We start from the raw sequence: 21766 nt of genomic DNA on the forward strand, positions 1-21766 counted from the left end.
AACAATGCTGAAGAAAATAACACCTTGGGGTGGAGTCAAGATGGCGGGGTAGAAAGACATACATACACTAGCTCTTACCCACAGCCCATAAAATACTTGTAAAGAAGAACTCTCAACAAATTGTAGAGCAGCAGAAGCCACAGAACAACAGAGTGGAGGAGATTTCTAGCCCAGAGTGACCTGAAAGAGCGACAGGAGACTTCTGTCATACTGAACATGGAGCAGAGCCCAGACCAGTCCTGGCCATGTGGCACTTGGACGAGCAAAACTGAGCAGGCTGCAGGGATAGAATCTCCAGCAGCAGCGCAGATCCCTCAACCCACAGGTGCCAAAGGTTAGTGAGAGGGTTTTTTTAGCTGGCCAAGAAGGGAGCAGGGTGTCCCCATGACTCAGGCCTCCTCAGGTGGCAGCAGCAGAGGCAGTAGCAGACCAGGGCTCCTAAGGCAGACAGCAGCTGTATCCATTGTTGAAGGCCTCATCGTAAAACCCCTGAGAGAGCTGAACCCTGTGTGGTGGCCCTGCCCCCACCTGAGGAGCTGATCTTAATCTCACACTGAATAGCATCCCTGCCCTGCCTAAAGCCCCTGAGGGATTGGAGCAGCTCATCTGAATCAGGAAAGTCAGAAGTCAAGTAACTGTCTGGGAAAATGCCCAAAAAAGGGAAAAAAAATAAGACCATAGAAGCTTACTTTCTTAGTGAACAGGTGTCTCCTCCCCATCCTTTCAGATGAGGAAGAACAAGGCATACTGTCAGAAGAAGTCAAGGCCCCTGCCTCCAGGACCTTCAAAGGGAACTTCAACTAGACAGGCAATAAAAGAGCTTGAAAAATGAGTTAGCAGCTTACTAAAGGAGAACCCCCAAAAAATGATGAGGAAAATAACACCTTTAAAAAGAGGCTAACTCAATTGGAAAAAGAGGTCCAAAAAGGAGAAGGAGGCTTTTAAAAGCAGAATTAGCCAAATGGAGGAGAAGTTTCAAAAGCTCAGTAAACAAAATAATTCGTTGAAAGAGAGAGTTGAGTTCAGGGAAATGAATGACTATGTGATAAACCAAGCAGTTAAAAAATAAAACCAAAAGTTTGAAAAAGATAGAAGATAATGTGAAACATCTCATTGGAAAAACAACTGACTTGGAAAATAGATGCAGGAGAAACAATTTAAAAATTATGGGACTACCTGAAAGCCATGATCAAAAAAGGAGCCTAGACATTATCTTCCATGAAATTATCAAGGAAAACTGCCCTGATATTCTTGAACCAGAGGGCAAAAAAAAAATATTGAAAGAATCCACCAATCACCTCCTGAAAGAGACCCAAACAGAGAAACTCCTAGGAATATTGTGGCCAAATTTCAGAGTTCCCAGATCAAGGAGAAAATATTGCAAGCAGCTAGAAAGAAACAATTTGAGTACTGTGGAAATACAATCAGGATAACACAAGATCTGGCAGCTTCAACATTAAGGGATCAAAGGATTTGGAACAGGATATTCCAGAAGTCAAAGGAACTGGGATTAAAACCAAGAATCACCTACCCAGCAAATCTGAGTATAATGCTTCAAGGGAATAAATGGTCAGTCAATGATATAAAGGACTTGGAAGCATTCATACTGAGGAATAGACCAGAGTTGTATAGAAAATTTGACTTTCCAATACAAGAATCAAGAGAAGCATGAAAAGGTAAGCAGGAAAGAAAAATCATAAAAGACTTTCTAAAACTGAACTGTTTACATTACTACATGGAAAGAAAATATTTACAACTCTTGAATCATTTCTCAATATTTGGGTAGGTGGAGGGATTGTACATACACACACACACACACACACACATACACATATATAGACAGAGAGTACAGGTTGTCTTAAATCAGAAGAGATAATATCCACAACAAAAAAATAAAATAAAATAAAAATTAAGGGGTGAGGGAGGAAAATACTGGGAGGAAAAAGGGAGAAACGGAATGGGGCAGGCTATAACTCATAAAATCTTGTTCAATGGAGGAGAAAAGGGAGAAGGGGAGAGGGGAAAAGTGAAGCTACTCTCTCAACACATGGCTGAAGGAGGGAATAACATGCTCACTAAATTTGAGATGAAAATCTATCTTGCACCACAGTAAAGTAGGGGAGGAGGTGACAAGTGGGGTGAGGGGAACGATAGAAAGGAGGGTAAATGGGAGAAGGGAGTTACTAGAAATAAACACTTTCAGGAAGGAACAAGGTCATATGAGGGGAAAAAATAAGGGAGGATAGAGTAGAGCAGGGCAATATAGTTAGTATCACACAACATGATTATTGTGGAAGTCTTTTGCAAAATGACACACATTTAGTATGTATTGAATTGCTTGCCTTCTCAGTGGGGTTGAGGAAGGAGAGAAGTTGGAATTCAAAGTATTAGCAACAAATGTTGAGAATTTTTATTGCATATAACCAGGAATTAAGAAATACAGGGAATGGGGTATAGAAATTTATTTTTCCCTACAAGAAAAGAGAATACGGGAATAAGGGAAGGGTGGGGTGTGATAGAAGGGAGGGTACATTGAGGGAAGGAGTAATCAGAATGCAAGGTATTAGGAAGCCGGGAGAGGGGAGTGATGGGGAGAAAAATTGAACATGTTACAAAGTGAGGTGAAAGCAATTAGTATTAAAACAATGGACTGAATTAATTACTGAAAATAAATCAATGACATCTTTTCTTTGGGGGAAAGAATCTGAGTCTAAATTTCCTAGAGGAAGGTAACCTTGGGTAAAATTTGGCATTGATGGAAAAGTTAAGGTTTTAATGGTAAATTTGATTTTATGATTCCTATTTAATCAGGAACTAGAACATGTACAGAAAGGCATGTAAGCCACTTAAGAATTGCCTCAAAAAATGTTCCTTAGCCAAAGTGAAATTATAATTATATTTGAAACCTGGTTATTGGAACTTGCTATTTTAAGATGCTATGGGACTATTAAGTGACTGTTCTTCTGAGTCTAACTCCAGATATGGATAGCAAGAAAGGCAGTCTGACCCTCCAATCCATGATGCTAGTAAGCCTGTGAGATGCTGGTATGAACTGCAAAAGGTGATCTCATGGGAAGGGTAGGAAAGCGACTGGGCTGAGGTAGGGTTCTCTTGACTCAATTTCCCCACTGACACCTGGCAGACATTAAGTCTGACTGAATTCAAGTTGACTCCTGCCTGGAACTGACATGAAGTTGGGGAGATATTGTATCCCTGCAATGTCCCTACTTTTGGTGACAATTTCCTATAGTCAAAAGGTTTGTAAGCTTAATACCATATCTATTCAATTATAGATTGTTGGTAGGGGAACATCTGAGGTTAAGTCTAAAATTAAACCATTAGGCTTTGGACTTTAGATCAACAACAATAAGTTAGGATCCTTTAATTCTTAGTAATACTATGGAGACAATTAGGCCAAGGGCTTGTGAAGTTAGCAACATAAATATTATTTGTGTCTCAGTTGGTTGATGTTAAAAAAAATTCTTTTGAGGTCCATATTGTAAATGCTTTAAAAAGAAGTATCACCTGACCAAAAGTTTCAATTGTTTTATGTGTTATGAACTATGTTAGAAATAAAAAATACAATTAAAATAAAAAGAAAATAACACCTTTAAAAAGAGGTTAACTCAATTGGCAAAAGAGGTCCAAAAAGCCAATGAGGAGAAGAAGGCTTTAAAAAGTAGAATTAGCCAAATGGAAAAGGAGGTTCAAAAACTTACTGAAGAAAATAGTTCTTTAAAAATTAGAATGGAGAAGATGGAAGCTAATGACTTTATGAGAAACCAATAAATTACAAAACCAAAAGAATGAAAATATAGAAGACAATGTGAAATGTCTCATTGGAAAAACAACTGACTTGGAAAATAGATCCACGAGAGATAATTTAAAAATTATGGGACTACCTGAAAACCATGATCAAAAAAAGAACTTAGACATCATTTTTCATGAAATTATCAAGGAAAACTGCCCTGATATTCTAGAACCAGAGGGCAAAATAAATATTGAAAGAATTCACTGATCAGCTTCTGAAAGAGAAACTCCTAGGAATATTGTAGCCAAATTCCAGAGGTCCTAAGTCATGGCGAAAATATTGCAAGTAGCTAGAAAGAAACAATTTGAGTATTGTGGAAATACAATCAGGATAACACAGGATCTGGCAGCTTCTACGTTAAGGGATCAACGGACTTGGAATATGATATTCCAGAAGTCAAAAGAACTAGGATTAAAACCAAGAATCACTTTCCCAGAAAAACTGGGGGAAAATGGTCATTCAATGATATGGAGGACTTTCAAGCATTCTTGATGAAAAGATCAATGTCTGAGTCCGAATTGCAACTTCCTGAATGCAAGTCCAATGCTCTATCCACTGAGCCATCTAGCTGCCCAAACATTTATTAAGTGCCTACTATGTCCCAGCCACTGTGCTAATTGCTAGGGATACAATTAGCACAAAGAAAGGCATCCTGAACTTCAAAGAGCTTACAATCTAATGCAAGGAGATGACAGTAGAGCAGCAGATGCAAAGTGGAGTAAGCTGAGAGTCCTGTTTCTGCCCTTTATTATGGAAGGCATTGAGAGGAGTTTGGTATTCCACCATCCAATCATGGAGAGAGGATGCTGAGGGAGGTGGTATCAATAAAAGTTTGGGTTAATCAGCATCTTATTTTGTGGAGTTGAAACCTGGTGGAGCTTCTGAAGCAAAGTGAGTGGGATTGAACCCAGATTTTCTGTGGGCTATTCAAACAGTCTTGACTATTATTCTAAATGTTCCAGTCATTTAAAATTTGAACACAAAAGGGTCAAAGACCAAAGCCTGCAGTTTAACTAGAGATCTTCCTCCAAGTTTACAAGGAGATGACTTAGTCAATCTCTTTGGGTACTGTGATTCAGCTAAGAATGAGCTTACCAAATGTGTTTTCAACCTGGCCACTTTCTCCATCATGGTCATAAGGAAACCACAGAGAATTAGCCAAATGCCCTGCCAGAATAGAGATGACAGCGATGACAATGTTATTTAATAATAATATTTAAACTGTATGTAGCACTTTAAGACATGTCAAGCATTTTGTACACATCTCATTTGATCCTCAGAACAACTCAAGAGGTAGATGTTATTACTGTCCCCATTTTATAGATGAGAAAAATGATTCTGGAAGAGGTTTAAATGATTTGCCAGATAATAACATTCTGAGGTGGATTCATACTCAGGTCTCTCATTCCAAATTTAGGGCTTTATGCTCACAACTCCCAGATAAACTGTCTGCAACATTCCACAATTTAGGAAATTTCTAGATCTAGATGCCAAAAAAGGCAATGGAGTTTGTTAAGCATGTCAATGGATCTATATTCTCGAAGATGTGGATACCCTCTCCAGTGATACAGACTGTAACCCACTCATGAAAAACCACAGAATTTACTAGTACAAAGTAGTTTCAGGGGCCATCTGATCCCATTCATGCACAAAACCAATCCCCACTATAATAAATCCAACAAATGGTCATCTGGCCTCTGCTTAAAGACTTCCCAGGAAAGGGAATCTGTCCCTTCTTCAGATCACCCATTGCTCTTTGGCACAACTCTGGTACTAGGAAGTTTAGCTTGTTTGTTTGTGCTGGGGATGGAAGCTCAATTCCAGGTGGACAGTCTAGGGCGGGTAAAAGTGGGAACTTCTAAATCTTAGAGTTCTCACGAGACCTCCCAGGAAATGACTGGGAATCGAGGTGAACCGAGCTATCTCGTGTATTTCCGCCTCTTCCCGTGAGAAACATGATGGGAGAGAGCTCTCCCCGCCCTCGCGATTGTCCCGGATCTGGGCACACTATTGTTATCTAACAGCACGGTATTCAGATGCAAACTATGCTGCTGGAGAGTTTAAGTAGGATCAGGAAAGCCTGAAAGTTCTCTTGGGCGGAGGGGCGCAGAGCGGACAGGACAACAAGGCTCCGCTTTTCCTCTCTCCTCTCTCCCCTCCCCCTCTCTCCCCACTTACACTTCTACTTCCAATATCTTATTGTAAGATCTTTGCCTCCTTGGGAGATTCTTCGCTCCCTCCTAAGGAAGAATTCCTCTGCACTTGTAACTAGACCCTGAAATAAAGCTCAACCCTTGTTCGACTCTGGAACGTCCTTTCTCTCATACAAGCATCCAACCGAAGACCTCCGATAGAGGTAAGGGAAGACTCGGGTAGCCCTCAGGCCTCTAGGCCTGGCATGTTTGTTCCCATGAGGAAGCCAAAGTTTGCCATTTAGCAGTTTTCAGAGACTAGTCACAGAGGACAGAACTAGGAAGCATTAGGACAAATCTAATCCCTTCACTATATGGCAGCTGTTCAAATGCTCAAATTCAGAAAACATGTCTCCCCACCCCAATCCTTTCCCCTCATCTTCTCTTCCACAGACTCAATATGCCTACTTCCTAAAACTAGTTTTCTTATGACATGGACTCAAGGCTCCTCATCGTCCTGGTTCCTCTCCTCTGGACATATTCTAGTTTATTCATGTCCTTCTTAAAACCATGGTGTGGGGAACAAAAGACAATACTCCAAACAAGGTCTGATGGTGGTGGAGTACATGGGATCATCATCTCTTTGTTCCTGGAAGACACGACTTTCTCAACGTAGCCCAAGATGGAATTTGTTTTATCAGCTGTCACATCACAGTGATTGATAATGAACTCTCCCCAATTTTTGTAGATAACCTGTCTAACCATGATTCTCCTATCTTATACTTATGAATTTGACTTTTTGAAACCAAATGGAAAACATTTACACAAATCTCTATTAAATATCATAGTCTTATATCCAGCTTAATACTTTATTCCCTGTAGAGATATTTTTGGATCCTGATTGACAACCAACGTGTTAGCTATCCTGCCCAGCTTTGTGTCATCTGAAAATGTGATTGGCACAGCATCTAAACTTAACCAAGTCATTGAAAATAAAATGTTAAGCAGCACAGGACCATGCATAGATGTTTGGAGTATTCCACTGGAAACTTTCAGCCACCTTGACATTAACAACCATTATGTGATACCCTGTCATTTTTCATGTCTTTCCATAAATCCTCCATAGGGTATCTACCCAATTAGCTCTAGTTCTCCTGGCATTTCTTGGGTACCTATGGATTGCCCATCTGACATCCCTCATGCTCATTGTACAACTAACTACTCCACCTTTTCTAATCATGAAATCTCTCTAATAACATTCTTTATGTCGTGTCTCCTATGAAAGGCCACCATGAACCATGGGTGACTCATGACTTTAATTCTTTGGAAATGGTGGTATTCCATCACTCAGTTACAGTATCATTGGTGCAATAAAATTACTCATAAAACAGTTCTCTGTTTCAAGGAGATGTATAAGATCATTAAAAGCAATTTCCCAAAGGCAATCCACCTTTGCTTTTTTCTTCCTATTCAATTCAAAGCTAATCTAGCATTGATATAATGCTTTAAAAGCAAAGCTCTTTACAGATGTTAAGTCATTTGTTCCTCCTAACGACTCTCTAAGATCCCTGAATGGATGAGTCGGCCACAATTCACCATCCACCCAACTGTATATCAACCCAGACAAGGGATGCTTTTCATCCACTTGGTTTTTCCACTGTGGATAGTGAGTACAAACTCTTTTGGAGAACTACAGCTCACTCAAGCTTGTCCAGAGGACATCATGTAAAGTTTGTGTAGCATAACTTGTCTTTAGTGAATTTATGCTGAGTTCTAATATTCAGTGCTTCTCGAAGTGTTCACAAACTATCCATTCCATAACTCATGCTAGAAGTTTTCTCATGCGACTGACATCAGTTTCTCTAATCTGCCTTTCACCACCCTAAAAAAAACCAGGGCAATATGTGTATGTCTGGATCTCCTAGAAAGTTCTTCATTACATGATTCAGGGATCACATCTGTCAGTTTCTTCAGAACCCTGGGTTATAATTCATTTGGTCCAGGGAAGCTGAACACTCATAAAGCTACAAGGTATTCTCTTAATACATCCCTACTGTTGTGGACTTCAGTTGCCTTAGTTTCCCAGTCTGAAGTTAGGAGTACCATAGATTCAGGGCTGAATTGGATTTTCAGTGCTATCTAGACAATGCCCCTCATTTTACAGAGAGAGGAACTTGAGGCCCAGGGTATTAAGTGACCTGCCCAAGGTCACAGAGGTAAAATACAGAGCAGAACCATAATTCTCCTTGATAGAGGAGACAGGAGAAACTAGGAATTTAGTAAGCCTTTCTCTTCAAAGTCTGTCAACACTATACCACCTGCCCCAGGCAATGCTAAACTTTTATTTCCAGGGACTCTCTGATCGCTGAACATCTACAAGGTAGTGAAAAACGCAAACTCAAAATGAATCAGTGACTGCTGTACTCCATCTACTCACCCAAGAGCCCAGCAGCAGCAGGAGAGACGGCTTCTGATAGCAACAGCTGCTGTTTGCTCCCCAATTCAACTGCTCTGTACTCTCAGTCTCCTTCTCCCAGAATAAGTCCAGCTGCCTCCTCCCCTAAGAGACAAGGGATCTCGTCTCTACCATCTCATACTAGAACCTCCCATTCTGATGTTCCTCTCCCACTGTCAGCTGCCAGTACTGGTTAACCAATCTTTCAGCATTTACAAAGGGATATTTAAAAATATATCAATGACAGAAATATTAAAAATATAAATATTAAATACAGAAATATAAATCTAAGAAATATTAAAAATTCCCCCAATATCTCAAGGTCAAAGTCTCCCCTACATCGCCTTGGTCTCTGAGGAGAGTGGGTTTAGACTTAGCAGTTTCTACGCAGCACTGATCCCAACAAGTTCATATCCAAATGTAGTACGATTGTGTATTCTTCTCAGTTTTCCATGGGCCAGGACCCAAAGGTCGCAATGCTGGGCGGTCTGCCAAACCCAGCAAGGGTTCAATAACTGGACTCCTGATCCTCAGGAACACTTGCTGTCCTGAACTCTTGGAGCTGCCAAAGGAGCTTTCACCACTTTCACCTAAAACAAAAGAAGAAACGGCAGAGCAAAGTACTAAGGCCACACGTTGGCCCCTAGCTGGAAGGATCCAAGGCCTCTTCCCTTCCATCATTGTTTCTTCTCTCAGCAGAATGCCAACAGCACAAATGAGTCTAATGAAAGAAGTCAGTCCTAGAACGGGGAGGACAACTGGAGCCTTTTAAATGTGCCCCAGTTCTGAGTCTAAAGACAATCTGTCAAATAGGATATTATTCAGTATGTGATTCAAAAGCCAGAAGCAGTTCACAAACTGTCTACTTACGTTGCAAATTCCCATTCCAGGTCATCTATCCTAGAAACAAACTCCTTGGACTCTCCCTTCTGGGGAAATACATTAGGAACACTTTGCATAGGTTCACAGATTACTGTTTGTCCTTCCTTCTTGGAAGGTGATGTCATGATTTGCAAGTGAACTGGATTTAAGTGAGGTAGGGCTGTGAAAAGCCACCAGCCCCACTTTCTCCTTTGAAACCATCTGGGTCCAGGGGCCAGATATAGATCAGGATAACTAGAGATGGCCCTAGATGCTCATAACTACTAATGTGATCAGAAAGATTGGGCTCAATGGCCATTCCCCTTATACTAGATACAAATGCAATATTCTTTGCCTTCAGGAAGCCTATATTCTACTTGAGGGATAAGCACAGAAAAATAAATACAAGACAATTTGGAAAAAAAAAAAAACATAATGCCCAAAAGAGAGGTGGTGATGGATAGGAAGGGGTTCAGAGAAAGTAATTCCCAAGCAGAGTCTTAGAGGAACTAAGGATTCTAAAATTACAACTTAGAACTCTTGGTAGACAATTACTCTAGATTAGGCCAGCGTGAGGAACCCGGGGCCTGGAGACCACATGTGACCTTCTAGGTCCTTGGGTGCAGCCTTTTGACTGAGTCCAGGTTTTATAAAACAAATCCCTTTATTAAAGGCATTTGTTCTGTGAAGCTTGGATTCAGTCAAACGGTTGCCCTTGAGACCACAGGTTCCTCATCTCTGCTCTAGATAGATTCATTCTTTATGCAAATAAGTAGCCTGAGAAGAAGTTACTGGTTTTAGGAGTGTCTACTTTACCCCACCATCCTCCATGAAGAAAAAAACCTCCACACATACCCAACAAAGTCTCTGCCCCCAGAGTGGATAAGAGGAGAAATTTTTTCCCCCATGGATAAAAGCCTTCCAGTGTTGCATACAGTAGTTAGTATAGCTGAAACAGTGTTAAATCTCACATACATCATGGATTAAAGAGGCTTTTGTGTATCAGTCCAGGAATTTAACTCCCATTAATGACATTTTTCCAGTAGGAAAACACATTCTAAGTACTGAACCACCAACTTGTATCCAAATTTTTAAAACACAATCCATTCTAAGTTGAGAGCTGCCTATAACTGACTATAACCTACACATATACTTCTGTTTAACAGCTCTGAGGTGACTCGGAGATCCCGGGCAGCCAGAGGACAATTAGAAGACTCTGGGAAACTGAAGGCAATGAAGATTACACAAGGATTCCAATGACCTCAGAGCCTAATAACTGTAAAAATGAGAACAATAACAACACTCATTCACAGGAGGCAGTTAAGAGGCCCAGAACCCTGGAGTTAGTGCCAGACTGAGTCCTGGGTTCAAATCCAGAGTCAAACACTTAACTATGTAACCCTATGCAAGTTAATCCTTCTGCCTCATTTTTCTCATCTGTGAAATGGGGATAATAATAGCACTTATCTCCCAAGATGGTGAGAATCAGCTGAGATCGTATTTGTCAAGTACTGTGCAAAGCTTAAAACACTGAATAAATACTAGCTATTATAATTCATATACATATATCATATATACACCTATAATGTATATTATTTATACATTAACAAGTAATATACTCTTATCATATACATGATATAACATATTACTTATAACTATATAACATACTAGATGCAATAATGTATATAATATATATTATAATATATAATATCACATACATCATCATATGTAGATATCTATCTATCTATCTATCTATCTATCTATCTATATATATTAACGGGCAGCTAGGTGGTGCAGTAGATAGAGTGATGGGCCTGGAGTCAGGAAGACTTATCTTCCTGAGTTCAAATCCAGCCTCAAACACTTACTAGCTGTATGGCCTTGGGCAAGTCACTTATCCCTGTCTGCCTCCGTTTCCTCATCTATAAAATGAGCTGGAGGAGAAAATGACCAAGTACTCCAGCATCTCTGCCAAGAAAACCTCAAGTGGGGTTGGACAGGACTGAACAACAAATATATACGAATACTGTATATACTAACAGTATTACATATGCTGTTACACATACCATAACAGTACTAGACCTACTACATTGTGTATACTATTACATTATACACAATTTTATTTTATTATGTATTTACATATTATGTTATTGCTGTTACATACCATAATAGTGTACTATTACCTGTGTACAATAGCATATTATATATACTATAGACACTACATAAGCATGTATTATAATAGCATATTATATATGTTTGTATATTATGATGTGTATGTACATAAATATATATACACATGCATATGTATGCATATGCATGTACATATACATATATAGATAATCTCAATCTCATAAGATAGATTGCACAAGTATTATTAGCCTAATTTTAGAAGTAAGAAGTTCAGAAAACATTAGGTGATTTGCTCAAGGTCACACAGCCAAGAAGTAAAGGGGTCACATACTAATGATGGTCAATGACATTAATTCAAGCCAATAAAGGAAGAGTGTTTATTGAGCCTTCCCTGTGTGCTAAGAGCTGGGGAGGTGACAGAAAAGGTGAGCGATATTCCCTGCTCTCCAGGAGCTTTTACTTGGAGAAATACAACATAAGTATGAGGGTTCAGCTGCGGGGCAGATTGAAATACATGGATGTTGGATGGATGGAGTTTCAAAGGGGATGGTAAGGCCCAGGGGTCTTTAGGGTACCTCTGCTATTGGAAATTTCAGTCTTTATTATAAAAAACAAATAAGGTTAAAGTACGCCAGGAGGAAAACTCCACAAAACATAGTCACACCAATCGTTTATCATGGAAAAGTCAAACTCCAAATCGTTACCACGGATAAGCAAAATTTCTGACAAAAGAAAAATCAACTTTTTTTCTTAATTTTCATGGCAACAGAGAACACGACCAAGGAAAGGAGGGTCATCCTCTTCCTTCAGAGAGTCCAGAGGGAACCCAACACTACTGAATAAGATTTCAGAGGAGTAAAATCATAGGATCATAGACTGACAACTAGAAGGAGCACAGGTGCCATCAAATCTGATCACTTCATGTGACCGATGAGGAAGATGGTGCTCAGAGAGGTGACGCTACTTGCCCAGCATTATACAAGCAGCAAAAGAGCAAAGGTGGGATTTGACCCTCTGACGTCAAATCCTGCTGAAGACTTTTTCCATGGAACCACACTGACTCTACACATGGAGAAGACTCTCTTTAGATTTATATGTATTTCCATGTATAACCTACTATCAAATTCCTTACATTCTCAATAAGAAAATTTGAAACAAAAAAAAATTCAAATGTTAAAAATATCTTTTACATGTAACTGGGGGAAAAATAAAAAATTAAAAAGAAAAAAAATTATGTATGACTCAAGTGTTTTAGGGTTTTGTTTTATTTTGTCTTCCCTCTCTCCTCCCCCATCAGTCATTTGAGCAAACTTAACTAGGAGAGGAAAATGAAAAGCTTTCCAGATAAAGTACACAAGTTCTATTAATGCATTAACAAATTTACCTATGCAATTTATCTAACCATTAACCAATTCACACTTTAAGCCTTGCACCAGAGACTCCTATGATATAAAAGCCTGGCTTTCTTTTCCAGAATATCATCCTTCTGTTGGCTCAAGACTCATTCAGAAACCAGGAAAGCTTACCCTACTAGACAGGCTGGCACTCCATGAAAGCAAGGATCATGTTTTCATTAAACTTCTCATCTTCCCCAGCTCTTAATGTTGAACTCTGCATAGAAACTCTGGAATTAGATGTTTGATGAATTGACACATACTGGTTACAATACACCCAAAAGGAAACTGTATTTCTCCTCTTCCTCAGACAATATAATACACCAGTAAGGACAGTCCAGGAGTCAGTCCTGCAGTGTCCCTTACAGATTCCTTCACACCAAGGGAAACCTACAACTTGCTGTTCTGTCCAATGACAGATCCCACTGGCCTATCTCCAGATCTAGATCTATCCAGGACAGTGATAAGTAGGAGTTTCAGACTTCCTTCCTTTTATCCTCACTTAATAGCATTTTATTTTTTCCAGTTACATGTAAAGATAATTTTCAACATTCACTTTTATAAGATTTTGAGTTCCAAGCTTTCTTCTCCTTCCTTCTTCTCCCCCCATCCTTCCTTAATACAGCATACAATCTGATGTAGGCTATACATGTACAATCATATTGAACATAATTCCACATTGGTAATGTTGTGAAAGAAGAATCAGAACAAAATGGGGAAACCACAAGAGAGGAAAAAAAAAGAGAAAATCGTGTGCTTCAATCTGCATTCAGACTCCACAGTTTCTTCTCTGGAGGTGGACAGCATTTTCCATCATGAATCCTTTGGAATTGTCTTCTGAGATCATTGTACACCAGAGTTTCCTTCTTAATCTAGTTAAAACTGGCTACTCTTAAAACAATACAAAACTTTCTCAATAATATGCTAGGAGATTTCTCTTCTACAGCTGTGAATTCAATTCAAACATTCTTTAAATGCTGAACACTATAGACTCAGGGAGACTTCAGGGATACCAAGATGAAAAATAACTCGAACCCTACCCTCAAGGAGCTCCAACTCTAATAGAGAAGTATATGTACAGAAACAAACATGAAAAAAGATAGAATGTGATAAATGTAAGAAAGAAATCCAAAGTATTCTAAGATAAAAAATTTGAGCTCACATTAAACAAGTGATGGGAAGCATCATGGAGCTAGCACAATGCTTGGCACAGAGTATATTTCATAAATATTTGTTTGATGAATGAGGTATGAAGAAACAAAAAAGCATGTATTAAGTACTTACTATGTGCAAAGCACTGAAGGTACAAACAGAAAAGACTGTCCTTCCCCAAAGAGCTCATGTTCTAATGAGCAGCACAAACCCATGAACTACGCCTTCCAGGGTTTTAGAGGTCAGGAAGAGGAAGGGAACTCCCTGTACAGAGGTACTGAGGCATGAGAGTACACGAAGAGATTGGAAAATACGTAATAGTGGAGTTAGGTTGTGTGGTCAATAGAGCACTGAACTTGGTTTCAGGAAGAATGGATACTTACTAAACTGTGTAACTCTGGACAAGTCAATTAGCCCCAGTTTGCCTCAGTTTCCTAAATCTGTAAAAATGGGGATAGTAGCATCTACTCCCTTCCAAGAAGATAAAATGAGACATTTATAAATCCTTTTACAAGCCTTAAAGCACTATATCGATGCTTGTTTTTTATCATTGTTGCTATTTAGCATGGAGCTGGTCAACTTTCAGCACACTAACTTTCACCTCAGGACAAATGTCTTTTCTGATATCACTGAATAGAAAGTTAAGTGTCATTTCACCAAGGGAACTCTACCTTCATTTTCCAAAGTCATTCCTACGCAACCCCAGCTTACTCTTATATCATACAGGATTAGGGAAACTCTTTCCCATAATGTTAAAAATAGCCTAATGAGTCCAAAAACCTCTTCCCATAATGCTATAGATCCAAAATACATATACAGGGAGCTTCCAGGCTGGGAGTCATGCAAGAAGAGAGAGAGTGCAGCAATCGTAGAGATGGCTTGGGGCACCCAACAGCTGGAACCAACAAGATGCCATGAGAGCCAAAAGGACCTGAGCCTGTATCAGAGGATGGGAAAGACCCTGGTAACATGAAAGAATGGTGATGGTTTGGAGCCAAGATAAAGGCAATAGATGCTGGAACCAAAAGTACACACTCCAGAGAGGAAGAAGAAGACAGATGACCCTGATCTGGATCTGAAACCTGTGACAGCGACACCAAGGCTGGAGCTTGATAAACAAACACTGAATTTGCAAGAATGAGGATTGAATTGGGGGGAAGAGGAAAGCTGGGGGGGGGAGGCGGGGAATAGAGGGAGTAGGAAATAGCTATTTAAAGAGTGAAATATAATTCTCCTCTTGCCTCCCTGGGATTGCTTGCCTGTATGATACACAATCATTTGCAAAGGTCAAGACCCTGGTGGAAGGATAGCAGGTTTGTTCCAGAAGAATCTTTGATTCCCAGTACTTTACTTCACAGATAATTTATTGGGGCTGAGGAAACACATCTTGATTAAAAAAAAAATCTGTCTCCCCTGGGTACTACCAACTTTAATGCATTTGAGCTAATAAGCTCATCTTTTAAAAATGCAAAGGCCTTCTTCAGATAGGAAGCTCAAATTCCTAATATCAATGAGAAATCAAATGAGATAGCGTGGCAGGAAAGGAAATTTTGGAATGAGTCGGCAAACTTAGGTAGGGTGCCTAGGGATGTTAGGAAAGGCAAAGGTGATATGAAGAGAGGAGAGGAGACAGAAGGAAAGATCAGAGATGAAGGGAGGACATGAGAGGTTTGGATTTCTACAGAAGGAACCAGACATTTTGCTGTAATAGCTGCAAAAATCTGCATAAGGAAACAGTGGTAAATTATGATATAAGACAGAAGGTCTTCGAATGCCACGTTATTTCTGAAAAATAAATGGTGTTTATATACCATCTTCAAGTTTACAAGGTGCTCTATATACATGATCTGACTTGAACCTCACAAAAACTCTGTAAGGTACTACAGACATTATCCCCATTCTACAGACGAAGAAAGTGAAGTTCAGGTGTATTAAATTCACAGGTAGAGTTTGAACCCAAGACTTCATAGACTCCAAGTCCAGCATTCTATCCACCAAGTGAAGACTAGACTATAAAGGGAGTGTGTGTGTGTGTGTGTGTGTGTGTGTATTTATATGTGCATATCACACACATATGTATTGTTGTTCAGTCATTTCAGTCGTGTTCAACTTTTCCTGACCCCATTTGGGATTTTCTTGGCAAAGATGGAAGTGATTTGCCATTTCCTTTTCCAACTTGTTTTACAGATGAGGAAGCTGAGGCAAACAAGGTTAAGTGACTTGTCCATAGTCACACAGCTAGTAAGTATCTGAGGTCACATTCGAACTCAGGTCTTCCTGACTCCAGGCCTGGCACTCCATTCACTGTACCACCTCACTACCTCACACATATGTATAAGTATATATGTAATATATACACATGTATACCATATCCATGTACACAAAGGGTCATTAAAATAAGCATAATTCATCACTTATCTTTAGAACAAATTAGAGAACTCCTAAGCTAATGCATCTAACATACGAAATAAGCTCCACAAAAGCCCAACTCTAGGCAAAATGATAGCCAGAGTCAAAGCAACAATGTTATAAATGGGAAATCATTGCTTCATTTTTCTCGTCTAGTTCAATGGAATCCAACTGGAAATGGTCCTAAGACAGGATGCTTTCTGAGAACTGTTCTTTGACATTTAATGTTTGCCAAATTATCATTCAGGAAGATAAAAGAATTCATTTTTTTTTCTGTAACTGAATCCAAGTGTTGAGATGCAAGCTCCTCTTCCTTAGAATCATGGAAAACAACTCAAAGACCACTTCAGTAGTGGACAGGACATTGGGAATAGGTCTGATTTCTTCCATTGAGTCTCTACATTTTGAAAGAATTTAGTTCCACACAGTCCAGACATAAAGAATGCTCTGGATAGTGAAATCTATTTCAAAAAGCATTTTTCTTTAACAACCCATTGTATACAGGCAATTTGGGGCAAGAATTTGTCAATTTACAAAGAGTAGCATGCTTCTGATTTATAACTCTGGTACTTGATAATTGCTTTACAGACAAAGAGGATTAAGTGATTTGACCAGGGTCATACAGCTAGTTAGTGTCTGAGGCCAGATGTAAATTCAGGAAGATGGCACTCTATCCACTGCACTGCTTAGCTGCCCCAATGTATAACTCTGCTTATCACTGAATGGGTGTTACCTCACTCAAAGCGAGAACCTGAGAAGACCTTAGCCTAAAAGGACCAGGGTCTCCCATTACATCCTGGGCCATCTCCAGTCATTCTGAGGTATATCTGGTCATTGGACCCAGATAGCTCTGGAGGAGTAAGTAAGCAACTGCAAGTCATGTCTTCATTCCCTGATGTCATCGTCCTCTTTGAAAATGAAGGACAAATGCCACTCTGGTACTTGATCACTGTTTTACAGATATTCAGTAGGAGCTTAATTTTTGCAAGCTACAGTGAGACATTGCATGATTTCTACCATTTCATTGCAAACTCTGTCGTCAGTTAGTCTCCAAGTCTGGACCGCTTAAGATGAGCTTCATTTAGTCTGTGGAAGCAGTGACCTGAAAAAATAAATGCTCATGAATCCTTCTCTTTCTGTAACTAAATCCACGTGATTGAATCATGGGTTCGATGCTTTCCTTGACATATCGCTGCTGTTGATATTGCCCACCTCTGGGATCTCTGCCATTTCGTAGGCTCCTTAGGAGGGTAAACCAGTACCAGTTACATTATCTAGATCCAGATTATTTATCTATTATCACTCTTTATTTGCTATAGCTGAAGGAAGGGAGGTCTGCTTGTGCAGAAAATAGTTTTGTAAGGTTTTAACTTCTTTGTCACGTAGTATGAAAAGATCTATCAGTCCTTTTCTTCCTTTTGAGGCAAGGAAATTATCTTTCTATGACTCTTTATCCATATTTAAAATCCTACAGCTTTTTATTCATATATTCTCTGTATCATTGTCACATATTATCTAGTTTCTAAATGTAATAATAATTATGACATAGAACATCACATATATTACCTATGTACTTACTGTGCATCGTAAAGTACATGCTGCACATATTATATAATTATTGCCATATTACCAATGTCCACATTGTACATTGCAAAGTAGATATTACATATTAGATTTTGAGACTAGACAATGTATGAAAATTGAATTGACAATGTCTATATCAATTGTCATCTTTTTTAGTCTAAAAGTATTATATCATATAAGACTTTATATATGTATAAGTGTTCTATAATATGTGGTATAATATGCTATATATTCTTTCATGTATTCATATATTATAGAATATGTTATTACTATCATTATTAGAATGCTGGGTTAGTACCCATGATTTCATCAGCGTAGGAAGATGTCCCAGTAAAGAAATTCCCTTTATCAATTCACATAAGCCATTTTTCGGCAACTCAGCCTTTTTTAAAAATGTTATTAATACGTTCTGTTTTTGTGATACCTTCATTTCCAAATAAACTTAAGGTCCTAAAGAATTTTCTGAGGGACTAAAAGGTTAAATGATAATAACAGTTAGCATTTATATAGGATTTTAAGGTTTGCAAAGGGTTTTGAAAATATTATCTCATTTTATATTCAAAAACAACTCTAGGAAGTAAGTACTATTATCATGCCCATTTTACCAATAAGGAAATTGAGGTAGAGAGAGGTTATGTGACCTGCTTAGGGCTACAAAGCTAGTAAGTGAAGTGTCTGATGTTAAAACTGAACTCAGATTTTCCTAAGTCCAAGTGTGATTCTCTAATCACTGAGCCACCCAGCTGCCTCAGGACCACAGAGGCAATATGTCAGCTACCATGGGACTAGAATCTAGGTTTTCCTTTTTCATATACAACTATCTACTAGACCATTCTTCCTCTTCTTCACCACCACCACCACCACCACCACCACAATACATCTGTATCATGCTTTAAGGTTTGGAAACCACTTTACAAAAGCTTTACATTCTGTATAACTCTAGCTAATACCTATGTCTAATAGGCAGTTAGATAACAGCTGTGGATAGAGTTCTGGATCTGGAATTAGGAAGACCTGAGTTCAAATGCAGCCTCAGACACTTACTATCTGTATGACCTTGGGTTTGTCACTTAATCCTGTTTGCCTCAGTTTCTTCATCTGTCAAATGAGCTGGAGAAGGAAATGGCAAAGAACTCCAACATCTTTGCCAAGAAAACCCCAAATCGGGTCAGACAGAACTGGAAAATGACTTAGCAACAATACCTGTACCTAAAACAACCTATGCTGTTTTCTTTTTTGTTACTGTTAATTTAAGCTAATATGAAAAAAAAATAAAGGATGAGGGACCAGGAGCTATAGGAGTTAACCAAAAACAAACCACAATTTTACTTAGAGTGTAAGTGCACTATATAACTTTAGGCATAGTTGACCATGTGTACACTGATGATAACAGAGTAAAATATCCATGTCAACTAATTTGAAAGATTGTAAACCTCTGGCTTTCTAATATCAGCCTAATTTTCACAATCCATGCTAGTCCCCCAACCAGTAATTTGGAAAAAAAATCTTAAAAACCAGCTAATCTAACTCTTATCTAACTGAGCGTGATTCCTTCCTCTGGACAACCACATTCCAGGAAGGAAAATGAAATATAAGAGACACGTGGAGATTCCTTCTTCCTCAATATGCCTCTTTATCAGTTTTAAAGTATTTACAGATTTCCCTGAATGCACAAACCACTCTAGAACCTCTCCCATCTCTCATATTGCCATATGTATAGTAGGTCCTCAATGTATTTTTTTATTTGAACATTATGTATGTTCATTCTTTAAAGCCCAATGCAAATTCTCCCATCCCACCATATCCACAAAGTCAGTAAGAAACTACAAGTTACTTGCCTATAAAGGTAAATCAACTGTCCTGGCCAAAAGACCAGGGAGTATCAGGTATAATGAAGAACAGAATTCTAGGAGCCCCAAATTCATGTCGAGGTAGTGTTAAGCTGGTCAAAATAATAGAATTGTATCCCATCAGCGACTGCTTCCTCTATAGTGGAGAACAAACTGAGTGATTAGTTTAAGAAAGATTTTATTGCCAGTTTCTTTTAACATTGTTCCATATTTCTCACTTTCTGTATCTTAATTTTGTGAGTTCAGTAGCATAGTATGATTTCTAGAATTTAATGTGGTGAATGTTTTATCAGAAAGTCATAGTTCTGCCTTTAAACACATGATTTTTAAAAGGTTTGTTCCTTTGGGTAACTTAATTATATCCACTAGCAAAACTAATTTTCCAGTACAATCCAGCTCTATTTTTATAATGCAGCAACTGGGGAGTCACTCAGCAAACTTTGCTGAACCTCATCTATTCCACAAACTTCAACTGACTGTCATTCCTTTTAAAAAAGTTAGCAGTTATTGCCTAATTTTAACTAGCATAAATAAGCCAGTTGTATGAAAAAAAAAAAGAGTTTACAAAGGTGACATTCAAAATTGACTTACCATGTTTGCTGACTTACAACTGGCATTTGTAGTAAAGATATGGCATAAAAACAGCAACCAAAAGCCATCACAGAGTCATCAGCGTGGAGTCGGAAGAGCTCTGGGGGGTGAAATCCAGCTCCCTCATTTTATAGATAAGGAATATCTATAATAAACAATAGCCCAAAGAGATTACATGACTTGCCAGTAGTCACAGAAGCAGTAAGGGATGCAGCTGGGATTGGAATTTAGGTTCTGTGACTCCAACTTCAGTGAGAAAGTTCAATGCTTTCTCCATCGTGCAGTTTTTTGTTTTAACTGAATGGACTGGTCTTTGAGAGGAAGGCAATGGATTTCTTGAGGAAATCTCCATCAAGGAAGGTGTGAGCAGCTAGGTGGCACTGTGAATAAAGCAAGGGCCTAGCGTCAGGAAGGCTCATCTTCATGAGTTCAGATCTAGCCTCAGATATTTACTAGCTGTGTGACCCTGGGCAAGTCACTTAACACTCTGTCACAGTTTCCTCATCTGTAGAAGTGAGCTGGAGAATATCTTTATGATATCTTTGCCAAGAAAATCTCAAATGGGGTCATGAAGAGTCAGAAACAACTGAAAGATGACTGAACAATAACAAACTTGGGTCAGAAATAAAGCAAGAAAAAGCCCCCATACTTCTATACTTCTTTATGTCTATAGTATGGTGTAGAGGGGAACCCCTATGCCTAACTGCAGGCAAAAAAAATAATCAAGAAAAAAAGATATTTTCTATACTTCTAGCCTAGGTAAGGTACTCTTAAATGAATAAAATTGATGGGAAGGTGATATAATTCAGCATTTATAAATTATTTATAGCAGCTGGGTGAATAAAACATTGGGCTTAGAGTCTAAAAGACTCAAGTTCAAATTCAGCCTCAAACCTTTACTGTCTCTATGACCTTGGGCAAGTTACTTAACCTCTGTTTGCCTCAGTTTCCTCAATCGTAAAATGATGATGATAATAATAATAGTACCTATTTCACAGGGTTTTTGTGAGGATCAAACGAGATTATTTCCTTACAGGTTTAGCACCTGGCTCATGCTAAGGGCTTTATAAATGTTAACTACCATTACTAATACAAGTTAGAAAGTAACAAAATGCATAGGAGATATTAAAAAGTAGAATATGAGAGCCAAGGAAAAGGGTCTCATTTTTGGCTAAAGGAACATCAGCACTTCCTGGAAGAGACAGAACCTGACCTCTCTGGGAAAGACACAAGTATGTCCTTTCTAGGGATGAGATGTCCAGTGCAAATCCATAAGGAGGAAGCAAGATTGGATTAGGGAACAGTGAGTTATATAGTTTGACTGGAGTTTAATCACCCACATTTATATAGCACTGAGGATTATAAAAGGGTTTTTCTCAAGCAAGAAATACAAATTA

The 21766-nt window shown here is 38.8% G+C and overlaps 1 protein-coding gene across 5 annotated transcripts in view; it reads right to left on the reverse strand.

Moving 5' to 3' along the window:
* The window catches only part of MAST4 (microtubule associated serine/threonine kinase family member 4), an 816735-nt gene that overhangs the window by 782684 nt on the left and 12285 nt on the right, over positions 1 to 21766 (reverse strand). Inside the window, exon 1 of one of the 5 annotated variants that reach the window (XM_072606466.1) lies at positions 1 to 10911. This exon is cut by the window's left edge and continues 17698 nt beyond it. The exons of the other annotated variants lie outside the window; for them this stretch is intronic. The gene's annotated coding sequence lies outside the window, so the exon portion shown is untranslated. Of the gene's footprint in view, positions 10912 to 21766 lie in introns of those variants that run through there. 5 annotated transcript variants of the gene reach the window in all.

Source organism: Notamacropus eugenii, chromosome 4 (genome assembly GCF_028372415.1).
Source record: "Notamacropus eugenii isolate mMacEug1 chromosome 4, mMacEug1.pri_v2, whole genome shotgun sequence".
Taxonomy (NCBI): Eukaryota; Metazoa; Chordata; class Mammalia; order Diprotodontia; family Macropodidae; genus Notamacropus; species Notamacropus eugenii.